At 36.6% G+C, this 8,269-nt stretch overlaps 1 long non-coding RNA gene across 1 annotated transcript; it reads left to right on the forward strand.

The window, feature by feature from the left end:
• The first annotated feature begins 831 nt into the window (after nt 1-831).
• Nucleotides 832-2,736, forward strand: LOC132042372 (uncharacterized). Its single transcript, XR_009411452.1, has 2 exons — nt 832-2,081; nt 2,326-2,736. It is a non-coding gene; the product is annotated as an uncharacterized LOC132042372 (long non-coding RNA).
• Nucleotides 2,737-8,269: the final 5,533 nt, after the last annotated feature.

Below are 8,269 nucleotides of genomic sequence, written 5' to 3' on the forward strand. Positions count from 1 at the left end.
GGTCAACTTTTTTTCTTGCAATACTTAGTGTTTTTTTTCATACTTTGACCAACGATTAGTCATGTATCAAGACTCCGAAACGTCAATATTTTATATAGAACCTGATATTTTTTTCTGCGTACAATAATGTAGGGCCAATACATGAGGATACGTAAACGTTAGGATCGTCATTTTAGGGGTTGAAAAGGTGCAAAAGTTTTGTTTGAAAACTTTAGGTTTAAGTGTTCTATATACATATACGTCCATTTTTATTTGAAGAGTTGCTGCTTAAATTTTTTTATTTTTAGGGTTTACATTTAAGTGTGTTATTTTGTAATGCGTAACTTTATTTCGAATATACGCGAATTTTTTGGCTCGGACGTTCGATTTACGCGATTTTTTTTTTTTTTGCAACATATTCGAAATAAAGTTACGCTTTAAAAAATAACATACTTAAGGAACACTTAGTGTTTTTTTTTTCCATAAAAAGATTGCAACACCTTATTTTAATAAATCTTTTTTTTACGACACTTAGTGTTTTTTTTCCATATCTTAGTATTTTTTTTTTCATACTTTGACCAACGATTAGTCGTGTGTCAAGACTCCGAAACGTCAATATTTTATATAGAACCTGATATTTTTTTCTGTGTACAATAATGTAGACTCAATACATCAACGATATGTAAACGTTCGGATCGTCATTTTAGGGGTTGAAAAGGTATCCGAAATAAGTTTTGTTTGGAACTTGGCTCAGGCCACATTCCCAAAGATTATTTTTGTTCACTAGGTATACTCCATCATACAACTTGTGTAGCCACTCCCCAACAGAATGAGGTTGTTGAATGTAAACATTGACATTTGTTAGAGACTTGTACAGCCTTGCTATTTCAATTCCATGTTCCTAAAAGATTTTGGGGGAATCCCTTCTCACTGCCACATACTTGATTAATGGATTTCTTTCTAGGGTGCTTAAACATAAGTCTCCATATCAAAATATTTTGCCACTCAACCTAATTATTCTTATTTGAAGCCCTTTGGTTGTCCATGTTTCGCTTCTACTCTAAATAGAGGGAGAGACAAGCTTGATCCTAGAGCTTTTCTGGGGTCTTTTTGAGTTATCCCTTTGACAAGAAAGGATGTAAGGTTTTGAACCTTCAAACTAATCAAATTTCCATTTCCATGGATGTCAAATTTGTTTGAGTCTATTTTTCCGTTTTCCTCTACTTCTCCCTTGCCTAAATTGTTTCCAGTTAATACATCTCCCATTTCCCATGACCTTGTTCTTTAGTTTCCTCACTTTGATTTCCTCATCCTTTTATTCTCACTTCTAATGCCACAACACCTGCTCCAGCACCATCCTCTACCCCTTTTCTCCTATTCTATCTTCTTCTGCCCCTTCTCCCTCTCTTCCAATCTCACATATTTCTCCACCCGCAGTGTTATCTTAAGCTTCAGCACCAACTTTGCGCAGAACTGAAAGGGTATGCAACCAATCTGAGTACTGAGCAGATTATATTTGTCATACTGCATATATTGTTCTCCAAACCCACCTCTTTTTCCTTTACATTCTTTTTCTTTTTCTGCCTTGACACCAGCTAACCAAAACCTATCTACTTTAATATGCCAAATTCGTGAGCCATATTCTTACCAGCAGGCAACCCTGTATCCTAGCTGGACTTCTGCCACGACGAAGGAATATGATGTTTTAGCCTCCAACCATACTTGGGATGTGATCACTTTGCCAGAGGAAAAAAGGTGTTGTTGCCTTGCAAATGGGTACAAAGTTAAGATTAAATCAGATGGATCTCTTGAGCATTTGAAAGCTCGATTAGTTATCCGGGGGGGCACTCAAAGAGAAGGGATAGATTATACCCAAATATTATCTCATGGCAAAAATGAATAGCATCCGCTGCCTTCTTAGTATTGCAGTTAAAAAAGAGTGGATCTTGCATCAGTTTGATGTTCACGATGCCTTTCTCCATGGCGACTTGGATGAAAAGGATTATACTCATTTTCCTTTTGGTCTTACTGCCCCTTCTTCTTCTTATGTTTTCCAGCTATGAAAAATCTTTGTTTGGGCTTAAACAAGCCTCTCGACAGTGGTACGCACGCTTTTCCTCTGCTTTGGGCACAAGAGACTTCCGCTCTTCTCTGATTGATTACTAGCTCTTTTACATAGCGACTAGGAACCTTGTCACCATTTTGTCGGTCTATGTTGACGATATCTTAATCATTGGCACTCATAGCTCAGAAATCAGAGCTCAACTGTTTCTTGCCTTTGAATTTCAGATTAAATATTTAGCGCAGACTAATTACTCTTGGGCATGGAATTGCTTCATGAATCAGGTGGTGTGGTTGTTACCCAGAGGAAATTTGCACTCAAGCTTCTCTCTGAGCTTGATTGTGAGGATGCTCAATCTATTTCGACTCCCTTGGATCCAACTATGAAGCTCACTTCAGATTTTGGTACTCCTCTAGCTGATCCGACCATTTATCGTCGCCTCATTGGAAAGCTCAATTTTTTAACCAATATGCGACCTGATCTTTCCTTCACTGTTCATACTTTGAGTCAGTATATGCAATCTCTATGTGAGCGCTATTATTAGGCTGCTCTTCGTACCTTGTGATACCTCAGTCGCGACGCCTAGTCGCCGAGATCACCTGGGTGGTGTGTCTTCTTCATGATTTTCCTTATTGCCTTCACTACCTGTTTTGTTTAACTGGGATAGTGATGTGATTCTTCGAGTTAACAAAGAACCAATCTACTAAGGATCTTGATCTGAAGCGATTTGATAGGCAAAATTCAAGAAATGACGTAACTCAGGCTATAGGTCTCGGAGTCGTTGATTCCAAGATGAGGAGAAAGATGATGATTTGAACTATGAAAATAACTATTGAATCATTTAAAACAAGTAAATATTGAGGGCGGAACGAATTTTAATCAAGAAACGCGTTCTTGAATGATCAAGAACCTATAAAGTTCCTAAGTCAGCACTTGAAATTAATAAACATGATAAAGAAACACCACACGCAACTGAAAACAAGCTAAAGACTATCACCACCTTACTTGGAACAAAAAACAAGGATAAAGAAGAAGAAATAGAGAAATTAGCTCTATTGCAAATTAGGGTTATACTAAAAAACGTGGATTGTCTTTAAAAAAGCATAAGAACCCTTTATATTTTCCCAAGGTCTCTTCTTTGCTGACTACAAATCTCTATTCTACTCCAGAAAGAAAATAGCTAAAAACAAAGAAAGTAAAATCCCTATTCTATAAGGAAAAGAAAAAAGAAAACTAGAATCATACTAGAACTAGGATAAAGATCCTACTAATGATAGGAAATTAAATCCTTACTATAATATAAAGCAGGAGACAAGAAATCTATTTAGAAAAGGATTCAAGAAACAAGAATTCCCATTCTTGGAAGAAGATAATCTTCAAACTTGAGCTTCTTGGACTTTTTTGCTCTTGAATATTAATCTTGTGCTTATTGGTTTTCTTGGATTTTGTTGATCTTCTAATCTTACATCATTCTCCCTGGTTGAGAAAGACTCATCCTTGAGTCTAAAGGCTCCATAAATGCCGAAAGGTTAAAAAAAAAAAATTGGGAACCACCCATACTCACCAGGCTCTAAGTTGCATTTTTCTAGCTTGTCATAGAGTTTCATCATGTTGTAAGAAATCTTTGCATGTGGCCGAACTAAATACCACTTCCTTAGTAGTATCTTTATACGTCAATTTCTCAAACATATCATTTTAAACTGATCTTCAATGTTTAAGCCACGACAAAAAATTATTTCCTTTTGATCTTTAGGAATCTTGGACACTCCCACGTCTTTGTGGTTTTTAAATGAAAAATCTGAGTTAGTGCCATGAAAATATTTAAACAAATCAAAAATTCATGTACCTTTGGATCAAGGTTGGAGATCAAATAATGTATTCTTAAGAACTCCTCGATGATTTTGCTGCACCCATATTTGACATGATTATAGTCATTAGGCTGAAGTGGTTACAACACCCCTAAACTTGGCGTAGATTATTACTTTAGTTCCCTAACTATGCCTACTATAAAAAAACACCCCTAAATTGGCTAAGTGAGGTTAAAAACACCCACGAGCTGCCACATGGCATAGCAAGTGGTCTCAGTCTCTTCTATGCGCGTGAGAGTAAAAAACATGCCACATAAGTCAGCCAAAACGACAAAAACCACATTTTTACATTTTCCTTTATTTTTAATCCAACCCTAAAGCTGAAAAGGCTATTTCTTCTTTATTTAAATGCTCCTTCATTAAAACACACCCCAAGTTCAACTAAAAAAAATTCTTGACCTTCTTCTCTAATTACTGAAGTTCTTAGTTATAATTGTAGGTTTCTCTCTCAATTATCTTCATAAGTACTAAAGTTTAAGATAGAACGAAAAAAAAAGGTGAGTATAAAGTTACTATCCAAAAAAGACGGTCCAATTGAAAAGGGTGAGGTAAATATGTCTAAGAGCTGATTAAAACACCAGCCATTGAAGTGGTCTTTAAAATTTTTGCAAGTGATATAGTTGAGAAGAAAAAAAATCGAATCTGGTATTTGAAGAAGACAAGTATAATGGCTAATTAATCCACGAACTTGAACCCATCCACACTCAATAAACCGAAGAACCAATAGAATACAACCCTTAAAACCAATTGATAGTCCCAAGTGTATTCGTGTTTAGATGATTGTCAAAGCCTTGAACTAGATAGAGACACCGTCCGTAATCTTCTCTCTGTGCACTTGCACTTTCGGGCGAGAGACAAATGGTAAAGCCGAGCCACTGCCGCACTTATTAAGACAGCCGTGAATTCCACGCTTTAGGTCAAAATTGAAGAGTGTTCTCTTTTTACCGCACATGCTCCCACTATATATACAACACGATGACAACATATTTGGTAGACTTGAAAACCTAATCAAAATTGAGCAACTATTTGCCATTACAAGTTCTCAAGTTCTCTCAAGAACAAGTCAGTTGCAAAACTGAAGAACCCGATCCAAACACAAATTTAGTCTAAGTTCTTTATGGTGTTGTAAGTCTTTGTTCGTTTGTGCTTAAATTGTAAACCTACTCTTCTTGTTTAGAAGCTGTTTGTAGGTGTTTTTAAATTCTCAAATTGTGCTTGTTGGAAGTGTGTTTCCATAAGCTTTTGAGTGGTATACTAGGGTAGAGTTAGTCTAGGTGTATTAGTGGTCCTTAGCTAGAGTTAGCTAAGTGGAGTGGCTTGCAATCGGAGTATTGCAAACGTGGAGGGACTACGGGAGTCAGTTCCTAGGTTGCATAAGCGTTATTGTAAGGGTGAGGGATTATGGGAGTTAGTACCTAGCTTACGATCGAGTTGTAACCTGAAGTTGCTCGTGTAGTGGAGTTGAAATCCTACTGGGGTAGGTCTTGGTTTTTAATCTCTTGAGCAAGGAGTTTTCCACGGTAAAAATTGTGCCTTCTTTACTTAGTGCACTCTATAAGGAAACTGGTACACAACCAGGTCCCTCATACATTAATTGGTGGACGCATAGCCTATAACACCAATGCTTATCGAGATTTCTTGGCTAAAACTAAGATTTCTATGGAAATAAAAGGAGATGGGTTTTGCGATTTGAGAGAATTTGAGAGAGGGAGATTTCTAGAAGGTTTTAATGGGTTGGGTGATTAATTTGATCAGGTGGGTTATCGGGTCGGGTGTTTTGGTAGGTTAGTCTTTTTCCTTTCTTATTTGGCTTTTAAATTATCTATGTGGAGGACACATCAGCTGGAAATTCTAGTTGGATCGCGAGTGACTACACTCACTAAGGTGTATGAGCTCGGGGTAATATTAAAATCCACTTAGCCAAGCTTAGGGGTGTTTGTAAGACTAGTCATAGCTCGGAGACTAAAGTAATAATCCAAGCCAAGTTTAGGGGTGTTTTAACCACTTCAGCCTAGCCATTAACCTCAATCAAATTGAGAGATCTTAAAATTACACATTCTTGCAAAGATTCAACCTTTTGAGGAATAATTCTTGCTCGAACTAGATCACAAGTTAAACTCCCATTCATAGACTCCTTTTTAAGTAACTCGTTCTCTTTCTATTCTAAATCTTCATAGACTATTGGTCTTATGCAATATGCCACTTTGGTTGGTGTGGAGTAAGAAACAAAATCTGTAAAAAAAATTAAATCCCTTAATGGTGGAAACTCAATCTCACAAATGGTTGGATGCTCCAATGGATCTTCATCAAATTTTGGAGGTAAATCCTCCACTTGTGGATCCAATACATTCTCCTCCTATGTTTGTTATTTCATAGTTATGGGACCAATCATTTTGTAATTTGGTCACAAAAGATCCATTAACATACTTGGAGTTTTTAGTAACATCTTCTGGATTCAAGGGAATCAAATTGATTTTTCTCCCCTCCTTTTGTAAAAGAATAGGTATTACGGTATTCATCATATTTAGCACACCTATCATACCCATGATCTTCCAAGTAATAAGTGGCAACCATCGATCTTTATTACATCACACCAAACAAGATATTTATATATTTTTCCAATAGAAAACAAAAAACTAGGCATTGACGATTTACCTCTAAACCATCATCATTCTCAAATTTGATGTTGTAAGGATATGGACAAGGTTTGGTTGACAAGCCAAGTTTAGAAACCATCTCTTCAGAAACAACATTTAGATGACTCTCATTATCTATGATCACCGAACATAACTTGCCATGTGAGGTACATCTAGTGCAGAAAAGAGATTCCTTTCTCCTTTCATCTTCTTGAACCCAACATCCTCTTCTTTCTTGCATATAATCCATGATATTCTTCAACTGTGCTTTGATACCAAATCGATGTGATTGCGATGTGAATTAAACTCTGATACCAAATTGATGTGATTCCTTGAGTTAACAAAGAAGCAATCGACCAAGATCTTGATCTTTCATCAGATAGCCAAGCATCCATACATATTGCCAAAAATCCTATCAGTCGTGAACGAATCAAGCACATCAAGCTCGAATGTCACTTTGTTTCGAGAAAATGGCTTGATTGTCTCATTTCTCTTTCCTTTGTGTCATCTTCTTCACAACTTGCAGACCTTTTCACTAAGGTTCTAGCAGTAACCTCTCATCGGCATCCTTTAGGCTAGTTAGGAGTCTATTCATCAGCCTCTTGCTTGAGGGATGGTGTTGTCGGAAAGAATGGTGTTACCGGTGGTTTAAGGGTGCTCGACGATTTGGGTAATCATGGTTGATTTTATCTCAATTTGGCTATGAGAAAAATAAGCTTAAATTACGACTTTTATCTTCTTTACTTTGACAGCGAGATGCATACATGTTGAGAGGATCAAATAATTTTTATGTTGTCAAGTGTGACTCCTAGATGGATATTATTTTCTTTGTTGTAAATATACTAGTTAGGCAGTTAAAATATTTGTTATTTAGATTCTTTTGGGTTCATTGACCCCCAGCCCCACCCCTCCTCTTTATTGAAGAACGAAAAAAATAGAATCTTACTACCTTCTTTTTTAAATAATAATGAAAAACCAATTGATCGGGAAAGATCTTGTTCATGGTGGTAAGCGAGGGAGGATTTAGTAAAGAGATAATGCCGCTTTATACTAATATAGTCCCAAGTTGGTAATTAGAGGTAGAAGCTTCACAGCTTCCTCCACTCACCTCCATGGGTCAATGATCAAATTGTCATCCTTCCTTTCAAAGGATTTAAAAAAATTACTTTGACGGCTCCGTTGCTCGGACCACCCAGATCCCCACGAGTGAATCGGAAGTTTGATCTACATTGAATTTCACCCGAATCCCCCCATCTTTCTTCCTGAGGAGGAGTTTGGTTTCAAACCCCGGCGTCCGTGGAACCAACCCATTTATCCTTTTTGCTTTCTATGTAAGGATGTACAGTATAGAGCCATTATACACACGAAATAGAAATCAGAAAGTCTGTCTCAATTGTTTCTTCATTCCTTCAATTTTTATGTTCTTGTGCAAATCCTTTCTTTGTGTGCTGTTTCAGCTTCTTGAGAGGGTAATAATGAATGATGAGAATCCTTTCATGCAACATAAACAATGACACTAATATATAAGTACAATAAATAATTTTCCACTTATAGGCTGTAAGGAAAAACAATTTGATATATATTTTTCCAACAGGGAGAACCAGCTCAAGTGATTACAGTTCTTCAAATGAATGACCTAACAATGTATAAATGTTGGCCTTATATTCAACCACAAATCTTTTAAAGAGCATATTTTAAATGACTCTAGAATTAACTGCTACATT

The sequence above is a fragment of the Lycium ferocissimum genome, unplaced genomic scaffold (assembly GCF_029784015.1).
Source record: "Lycium ferocissimum isolate CSIRO_LF1 unplaced genomic scaffold, AGI_CSIRO_Lferr_CH_V1 ctg14780, whole genome shotgun sequence".
Lineage (NCBI taxonomy): Eukaryota > Viridiplantae > Streptophyta > Magnoliopsida > Solanales > Solanaceae > Lycium > Lycium ferocissimum.